Here is a 10,000-nt window from a genome sequence, read left to right as displayed (position 1 = left end):
TGTTGTTTCCTGATTGGCGACTAGACATTGATCAAACTATAGACAGCCACTGGATTTAATATTAGGGGTAACTCACACTATATATGTATGTATTATTTTATAAAATTTAGTACAGTACAGAAAAGGTTTCATGGGGGGGGGGGGGCCTTGCCCTTTTGTCCAACCCCCTTCACTACGCCACCGTGCACAGTCACCGTCTACTCTGATCCAGGCTGGCATTAGAAGCAGTCTTTGAAACCGTTAATGCCGTCCCAAATTTCTAATGTCACCCAACTGACATTAGAGGACAGCTTGAGTAACCTCTATTGTCGGCTCAAACGTCTAATGTCGCCCAACTGACATTAAAGGACAGCTTGAGTAAACTCTGTTGTCGGCTCAAACGTCTAATGGTGCCCAACTGACATTAAAACACAGCTTGAGTAACCTCTATTGTCGCCTCAAACGTCTAATGTCGCCCAACTGAAATTAAAACACAGCTTGAGTAACCTCTATTGTCGCCTCAAACGTCTAATGTCGCCCAACTGATATTAAAACACAGCTTGAGTAACCTCTATTGTCGGCTCAAACGTCTAATGTCGCCCAACTGACATTAGAGGACAGCTTAAGTAACCTCTATTGTCGCCTCAAACGTCTAATGTCGCCCAACTGACATTAAAGGACAGCTTGAGTAAACTCTGTTGTCGGCTCAAACGTCTAATGGTGCCCAACTAACATTAAAACACAGCTTGAGTAACCTATATTGTCGCCTCAAACGTCTAATGTCGCCCAACTGAAATTAAAACACAGCTTGAGTAACCTCTATTGTCGCCTCAAACGTTCTAATGTCCGCCCAACTGACATTAAAACACAGCTTGAGTAACCTCTATTGTCGGCTCAAACGTCTAATGTCGCCCAACTGACATTAGAGGACAGCTTAAGTAACCTCTATTGGCGGCTCAAACGTCTAATGTCGCCTAACTGACATTAAAACACAGCTTGAGTAACCTCCATTGTCGGCTCAAACGTCCATTAAATATCACCGGAAAAAACATTCGAGGGCACCGTGGTAAACTCTAATGTAGTCGGTTTATTTGAAAAACGTTTGTTCAATTGTAGTTGAAGCCTGCCTTTGTTGAACTGAAGATATCGAAATGTGAAACTTGACGGACTACGGCCGCCGTGTCATGGCATTCATAAGCTGCCTTGGACCTTCGGCAAGGAGATATATATATATATAACTGTATAATTCCTACCTGTAGACATATACAGTGAACTCCACATAATAGCAATTAACAGAGCAAGACGAAACGAATCCATGTTATACGAAACACGATAGTATTCATACACTAGTAAGTATATCCCGTTATTTTATAATTATGAATTACAGTTATATTCAGCACATACTGCAAATTCTAAAACTTATAAAATCGTGTGTAAAATAATATTACTCCTCGTATGTAACAGAAGGCAGTATAACTGCAGATAAAACCACAATGAACTGGGCAACAGTTTTTGTTTTTATCTCGTTTATTTTACTTCCTGGTTTCCAACCTTCAGTAAAACACGTGATAGCATTTTAGTATTTTAACGGGTCCCAGAAGATAATAAACTTACAGGTTCCAATGGACCAAATCACTTCCTATTATTAATAATGTTAACGCTTTCTAATAAAACTAACACAAGCAGCGTATCAACGCACCCATGCAGTTCATCGATACAAAGTGTGGCGCCTCACATTTAATGAACATGAAAATGAGGTTTAATATATTTAATTAATGTTTTTACTAGCAGCCATAATTTTTGCTGAAAAACTCACAGTTCCATTTTTGGGGATATCCTGCACTGGGTTCAGACTCTATAAACAGCATAAACACTGTATACGAAATAAAAGTGTATTTATTTATTGCCAGTGGATAATATTATTTACACAAATAATCAATGTCACATATTACTACCAATCAGACCCGCTGTTTCTGCTCCGTAAATATTTGATTCGCGCCTCAAACTTTGAAACGGAACCTTCCTATTTGGCACAATTCAATCCATAAACAAACTGTACATAATACATTAGCTAATATAAGTTGCTTGTTAAAACATGTGTGCGTATCAGGGTAGGACTGGGAATTGGATAATATGTACAACATGAATAATTAAATCATAAATACAAGATAAATAAATAAATCGATAATTAAAAAAAAGAAATGAATTAATGAATGAACGAATAGCAAAATAAATGACATTAGGTTCAAAGGAACAAAGAGATATTAGTTTAATCTCTGGCCGTCTGGGTGTAAATCCCTCTCTCTCCTCTCTGGAGCTCTCTCTCTCTCTCTCCTCTCTTCTCTCTCGCTCTTAAGGCTCTCTGGCTGCTGTCTAGTCTCTCTCTCTCTCTCTCTCTCTCTCGCTCTCTCGCTCCTCTCTCCCCTCCCAGTCTCTCTCCTCTCCTCTCTCCTAGTCTCTCTCCTCTCTCTCTCTCTCTCTCTCTCTCCTCTCTCTCTCTCTCTCTCTCTCCCTCTCTCTCTCTCTCTCTCGATCTTCTACTCTTCTCCCTCTCCCTTCCTCTCTCTCATCTCCTCTTCTCTTTAAATAGCAGTTTGGCAGAAATGCTAATATGAATAAATATTGTTTTCCAGATTCTGGTATTTGTGTTTAATTCTGGCAAAAATCAGCCTATTCCACTACAAGAATAGGAGCCAGTAGGCCTATGGCGATATCCCAATGAAGCGAGGTAATTCTATACAAACACTCCAATCAATACTGAGGTACAAAACGTTTCGCCTCCCCCCTGCCAGGTGAAGTAGTAGTAGTAGTAGTATTAGTAGTTGTAGTAGTAGAAGTAGATGTAGTGGTAGTAGTACTAGTGGTAGTAGTAGCAGATGAAGTAGTAGTAGTAGTAGATGTAGTGGTAGTAGTACTAGTGGTAGAAGTAGTAGTAGTAGTAGTAGTAGTAGTAGTAGTAGTAGTAGTAGTAGTAGTAGTAGTAGTAGTAGTAGTAGTAGTTGTAGTTGTAGTGGTAGTAGTACTAGTGGTAGTAGTACTAGTGGTAGTAGTAGCAGATGAAGTAGTAGTAGTAGTAGATGTAGTAGTACTAGTGGTAGAAATAGTAGTAGTAGTAGTAGTAGAAGTGGTGGTGGTGGTGGTGGTGGTATTAGTAGTAGCAGATGAAGTAGTAGTAGTAGCAGTAGTAGTACCACTATTAGAAGTAGATGTAGTGGTAGTAGTACTAGTGGTAGTACTAGCAGATGAAGTAGTAGTAGAAGTAGATGTAGTAGTAGTAGCAGCAGTACTATTTATTATTATTATTTTTCAATTTATATTATTTTAGTATTATTATTGTATTAGTAGTATTATTATTGTTAACATTATTATTATCATCATCATAATAATAATAATAATAATAATAATAATAATAATAATAATAATAATAATTATTATTATTATTATTATTATTGTATTATTATTATTATTATTATTATTATTACTACTATAATAATAATAATAATAATTATTATTATTATTTCTACAAATTGCACTTAGAAATTAAACATTTCCCATATTTTTTGTAAAGAGTTATCTTGTTACATCAAGACAAACTGGAATAATTGACAACAGAACGCTCTTAAAATGTAGGCTGGTACGCTGTGTTTACAGTCTTGATGTGTACACAAATGGGTCGTGAATAATAAGGACAATCTTTATGAATAATATATCCCGCTCAGCAGGGCGTGCCATTCACAACTATACATTTGCATAATCTTCAAGCTTTGGCTTACTTTATCATTGGCTTTGTAAGGTTATGATTATTCAACCAGGACGATTATGTATTCAACTAACGAGTTCTATATTTTATAACTTCACTATTACAACGAAACCATTTACAGTCACTGATCTGAAATTAAATTTATGTGGGCTGTCTTTTATTGCCTTTTCGCTTTGTTCAGTCTTTATGAGGAAAAATAGGTTATGGCATTCGCTCGATATAACACAATAGAGTTTGGAAAATGTAAATAAAAAGTACGTAGACAGTGGCGGATCCAGAAAATCCATTTATGGGGGCCTCAGTGGCTGCCCCCAAGATCCGCCTCTGGTAGAAACCATTACTTTCAGTAATATGTTTTTTTTTCTTTCTGATTGGCAACACTAGGCATTGACCAAGCCAGGACCGTAGGTAGGATTTTTTTTGTAGGGTTCCGGGGGCATGCCCCGCAGGATATTGTGAAATCTAGAGGCTCTGAGATACCATTTCAGGGAGGTTACATACTTAAAACATCAATATCAATAACCAGTTATTTTATTTTATTTATTTATTTATTTATGTATTTATTTGGGGGAAGGGGGAGGCAAGGAGAGTAGTTGAGCCCCCTTCCTGAATAGGATGATAGGTGCCCCCTTCACGCCCCTTGTATTGTACGCTTAAACACATGTTTCTGTCACCAGAAAGACATCCGCTTCGTGTTAGCTACAGAGACCGCATTGATGGCAACATCAGATACGTACACACAATTTATCGTTCGTGTTCCCTGAGGCCCCCTAGATCCGCCTCTGGTAGAAGCAATTACTTTCAGTAATATGTTGTTTTTTCTTTCTGATTGACAACACTATGCACTGATGAAGCCAGGGCCGTAGATAAGATTTGTTTGTGGGGTTCCGGGGGCATCTGTGAAATCTAGAGGCTCTGAGATACCATTTCAGGGAGGTTACATACTTAAAACGTCAATATCAATAACCAGTAAGTTGTCTTGTTATTTTATTTTATTTTATTTTATTTTATTTCATTACATTTCAGCTGATTTTCTTGTATTCAATTAAGATTCCAGGTCTCTAGTCTGGTTTTATTTCATTACATTTCAGCTGATTTTCTTGTTTGTATTCAATTAAGATTCAAGAATTCTAGTCTGGTTTTATTTTATTTCATTACATTTCAGCTGATTTTCTTGTTTGTATTCAATTAAGATTCAAGGTCTCTGTTCTGGACGCACATTTTAGATGTCTGTTATGGAGCGACAGAGAAAACAATATGAAAGAAGTTGCGGGCAAAAAGAAGGTTGCTGGATGCGTGGGGTGGAAGAGCATGGTCGGTTAATGGTTAGAGAGGAAACCCGCTACATTTTTCATTTAGTAGTAAATGATATTTTATATGCACCATCCCATACACAGGATAGCACATACCACGAACTTAGATATACCAGTAGTGATGCACTGACTGGAACGTATTCAGAAGTACACTAACAATGTTAATAACATATATTTTCTGTGTTATATCTTCCACAGAAATACATTTTTTAGGCTGATGTATAATAAATATAGCCCAATGCTGTCGACAGTAACAAAATTAATGTTGATGGTATTTTCTAAATGGTTAAATAATACATACAAACCTCATGATTCCAGCTGTGGTATATATTCGCTTAAGGCGATAGCCTCAAAGTTGCGTAATAACCAAAATATTCATTTTTCTTGTGACGTGTAAAGATTATATAGTGAATTACATCACTCCCCCACCACACACACCACTTAACCCCCCAAACAAACAAACAAAAACAACAACAACAACAACAACAAAACAAACAAAACAAAACAAATCAAAACAAACAAACAGTGAAACGAAAACCCCCACAAAAAAACCCCACAAAAAAACATTGGCGTAGCCAGAATTTTATATTTTGGAGTAGGGGGCGAGTCATGTTAGGTGACGGCAGGAAAATATATATTATGGTGGAGAAAAAGAAAATGTATGACTGGGGGAGGCGGGGCTGGGGTGGGGGGGGGGGGGGGGTTCCGCCATGACCTCCTTCTTGTTACACCAATGAACAAAATTACATCAAAATAATATCTTCTTTTTAAAAAATTTGTATTATTAAAACACCCAGCAGTGATGTCCGATAGGTTAATATGTGACAACAAATAAAACCCTGGCTATTATTGTAATGCATGAATACGTTTTATGTACTTTATAGTCTTTGCATAATATATCCTATGATTGACAGCCAATGCATTATTACTGTACGCTGTTCTGCGCGACCTATATTCCCCTTCAGGCGCCGATCAAAAGGGCGATTGCTGGGTTACAGTGGCATTTCGACATTTTTCGTAAAGTTACGAAAATTGCCGAAAACGTTACCATATAAATGTCAACAGTCGTTTGACGTGACGTCAACAATGCTTACAAAGCGACACTACGTACATTCTTCGGACTATTGTTTTAAAATAGAAATGTGCGAACAGAATCGCCGTTTGTCATTTAATAATCATATTTGTGTTAAATGTACGGTAAAATATCTGTGTATGGATCGAGTACTACCTAATGACAACAGCCGTGCTGTTCTGTTGGAATGTTTTCTACAAGTGTGTACTGGATATATCAATAGAGGTAAGTGTATGACTGTTTTATCAGGACCGGTGAAGTTGGCGTTGCCGTGCAAAGACAATGACCAGTGGCAGATCCAGAAAATCCGGGGGGGGGGGGGGGGGGGGGGTGTTGGGGCGGGGGTGGTCAATGACATGTGGCCGAAGTGATTACTCAAACGTTCCCGAAGGGATTCCTCGGATTCTCCAACGTTAAAAAAGAAAGAAAGAAAGAAAAAAAGAAGAAGAAAAGAAGTTAAAATATAACCGTCAAAAAGTTTAAAGGGGAGAGCACTTCCCCCTTAGATCTGCCACTGTTGGCATAGCGAGGGTTTTCTATTCTGGGGCCACCCACATTGTTCGCGTGCGTATTAGAGGAGTGTGTCTGAGAGGACATGGGCGCCATGCTCCACCCTGGCTAGGCAAGTGTATATTAATTCAGTTCAGTGGAGTTCAATTCAGTGTATTGCATTTTAACGTAAGAACTGCCCTCGAGGGTGGTGAGATCGAGGACGCAAATCAAAGGGGGTTCGTGGTTATGCTATCCCGTAAAATCCTGAAATGCAGTTTCAAGCATTCTACAAGTAAAATTCATCTCTGCTGCAAATAATATTTTTGATTCATAATTATTCAATAAATCAGTACCCGTCTACACCCCCCACCCCTCTGAAAGAGGGTGATACATACATACAGAGAGAGAGAGAGAGAGAGAGAGAGAGAGAGGAGAGAGAGAGAGAGAGAGAGAGGAGAGAGGAGGAGAGAGAGAGGAGAGAGATAGGGAGAGAGGGAGAGGGAGGAGAGAGAGAGATATTGTGTGTGTGTGTGTATGTGTGTGAGGAGAGGAGAGGGAGAGAGAGAGAGATGAGAGAGAGAGAGAGAGAGAGAGAGAGAGAGAGAGAGAGAGAGAGAGAGAGAGAGTGAGAGTGCAGAGTGTGTCAATGAATTGATATATGGATGAATGGGTGTTGGCGGGAGAGACAGATAGAGATAGAGATACAGGCAAATAGAGGGGGAGAAAGAGAGAGGGCGAGAGAGACAGAGAGAGAGAGACAGAGAGAGAAACATTGAGAGAGCTAGCTTATGAACATACTTGTGTCACGAGGACGATATCCGCTTCGTGTCAGCTACAGAGATAGCATTGCTGATAACATCAGTTCCGTGCACACAATTTATCGTTCGTGTGTTTGTAAAGAAAACGATTACTCTGCGTTAACTGACGCAAACGCTCACTGCCGTTTTGAAAATTTGTTCAACGACACCACTGGAACACATTGATTAATTAATCATCGACTATTGGATGTGAAACATTTGGTAATTGTGACACGTAATCATCAGAGAAAAACCGCTACATTTTCATAATGCAGCACAGGATCTTTTATATGCATTATCCCACAGACAGAAAATCGGTGGACTGGATGGAACAAAAAACAAAACAACAACAACAACAACAAAATAAAATAAAAAACAGTTGAATAGATCCACAGAGGTGGTTCGATCCTGTGACGCAAACACCTCATATGAGATTAAGCTCGCTGTCCTGGGCGCACATTTTAGATGTCTGTTTTGGAGCGACAGAGAAATATAAAAGAAGTTGCGGGCAAAACGAAGTGTGATTGGGTGGATGGGGTGGGGTGGAGGTGCATGGTCGCAAATGGGGTTATTGGTTAGTTAATGGCTAATGGGAGAGAAGGCGGAGTGTGCTGACCTTACAGCTACCCAAAATGAGCCGTTAAATTTCGCTCTGGATGTGAGCCGGTATCGGGATACGAACCCATTACCTACGAGCCTAAAGGCAGAAAACTCAACCACTACACCACCGACCATAGGAGTATGGGCTCCTATTTTTGTAGAGGTGCAGGATGAGTTTTGCCTGAATTAAACGAACATGCCCGAATCTGGATTAAAAAAACATTTATTCATAACATTATTAGCATTAAAGGGGCATTCCTGAGTTCGCTGCATTGTAAGAAGTTTTCGACTTCTAAAAATATTTCTACGATTAAACATGCATATTAAATATATTTTCTTGTTTACAATATCAGTGTCTGTATATTCAATGTGTTTCTGGTCGTCTTAATATTTGTACGAAGCCTAAACTGGATTTTGTCTTCAAATAATTTCGTACCTACGAATATGCAGTATTTTAGGAAATAAGATGAAATTTAACCTAGTACAAATATTAAACGATCAGAAACACGTTTAATATACAGCCACTAATATTTTATGCAGAAAAATATATTTGATATGTAATTACAATCGTTGAAAAGTCTCTGTTAATCAATAACATCTTAAAAAGTGCAGCAAACTCAGGAATGTCCCTTTAATGCCAAACAGCTATATAGGGTTGCAAACGAATCACTACGCATTTTTACATGGATTACAACCAATACTGTGGGTGAAATGACGGAATGATGGTGGAAAGGTTTTAGGCAAGTTACTTTTGACAGAATAAATCTATCTTTTTCCCCAGCATTTGAGCAGTCCCCCACCCAACCCACCCCGGCCCGTGTGCCACCGACGCCGGTACTTCTACGGAGGGTGCGTCAGTTGAATGTAAGTAAAGCTGTATCCTGACCGGCCGCGAGCGAGCGATACGAGCGATTATTTTAGAAATCATTGATTTCAATCGCTGTATCTTAACCTCTCGCGTACTGCTCGATGGATAATGCCTGGCGCAGACGAGCGTTTTTTAACGCATGCGTCTGCGTTAAAAAACGCAGACTCAACGCAGACGGATTCGTCTCGCGTGCGCCTACCTGTGATGCGTTCGTGCGATCCACTGACGATTTCTTTAATTAATTAATTAATGTATACTTTACTCTAGGAAAAATAACAAAGATTAAATGTAATTTATTAATACATTTTAAAACATAATAAACTTTATTTAAAACAGTATGTACAATATACTATTACGATATAAATCTTTCTTATTTCACAATTGTTTGTTTTAAGTATTATTATTAGGCATAGTACAATGAATGCAGTAATTTATATTTTTAATTTCATCTATTTAGAAATGTCATTAATTACACATACCTAGTATTTGTTTCAAAGATGTACATGTTAGTAATTTTTAATGGTCAGGTCTGTTTTCACAGTTCTATTGATCACCAATAATTGTTAAGTGTCAGTTGGAGAGGCCATTTCGAAAGGCATGTTACTGACTAGACAGATGATTGGTCAATATAAAGATATGAACGCAACACAGACACAAGTAGGCGCACACGTGTGTTTTTAGACGGATGCGGCAGGAGACGGATGCGATTGTGCGTCTAAAATCAAACATGTTTGATATTTGAAAAATCGACGCAGCGCTAAAAAAAACCGCAACGTGTCGCACACGATACGTTTTTATTGCGTTCGTACGGATGCGTTTTTTAACGCAAAACGCATGCGTTAAAAAACGCTCGTCTGCGCCGGGCATTAGAAATAACCCGTTAAATGCTTTACCTGTTAGCAGCCAGTGATCTTTTATAAACACTTTCCCCACACACGGGTACAACAGAAACCACGGCCTTTGATATACCAGTCGTGGTGCACTGACTGAGATGGAAAACAAAACCCCCAATCAGTTAATGGGTCCACTGTGATGATTCGATCCTTCGACGCAAACACCTCAGACTATCGCAATCTCTACCGACTGAGCTAGTTCTCGCCACGTTCATAAACTTTGTTG

At 38.8% G+C, this 10,000-nt stretch overlaps 2 long non-coding RNA genes across 2 annotated transcripts in view; one reads left to right on the top strand and one right to left on the bottom strand.

Annotated features, from left to right (window-relative positions):
• Nucleotides 1-7,575, bottom strand: part of LOC121386206 — a 14,045-nt gene extending 6,470 nt beyond the window's left edge. Inside the window, exon 1 of the long non-coding RNA XR_005959607.1 lies at nucleotides 7,415-7,575. This is a non-coding gene — a long non-coding RNA (uncharacterized LOC121386206). The remainder of the gene's footprint in view (nucleotides 1-7,414) is intronic.
• LOC121386207 overlaps nucleotides 1-10,000 on the top strand; it is a 44,458-nt gene that overhangs the window by 17,917 nt on the left and 16,541 nt on the right. Inside the window, exon 2 of the long non-coding RNA XR_005959608.1 lies at nucleotides 8,795-8,877. This is a non-coding gene — a long non-coding RNA (uncharacterized LOC121386207). The remainder of the gene's footprint in view (nucleotides 1-8,794; nucleotides 8,878-10,000) is intronic.

The sequence above is a fragment of the Gigantopelta aegis genome, chromosome 12, assembly GCF_016097555.1.
Source record: "Gigantopelta aegis isolate Gae_Host chromosome 12, Gae_host_genome, whole genome shotgun sequence".
NCBI lineage: Eukaryota > Metazoa > Mollusca > Gastropoda > Neomphalida > Peltospiridae > Gigantopelta > Gigantopelta aegis.
Note: the sequence above shows the minus strand (reverse complement) of the source record. Positions and strands in the feature narration are given on the sequence as shown.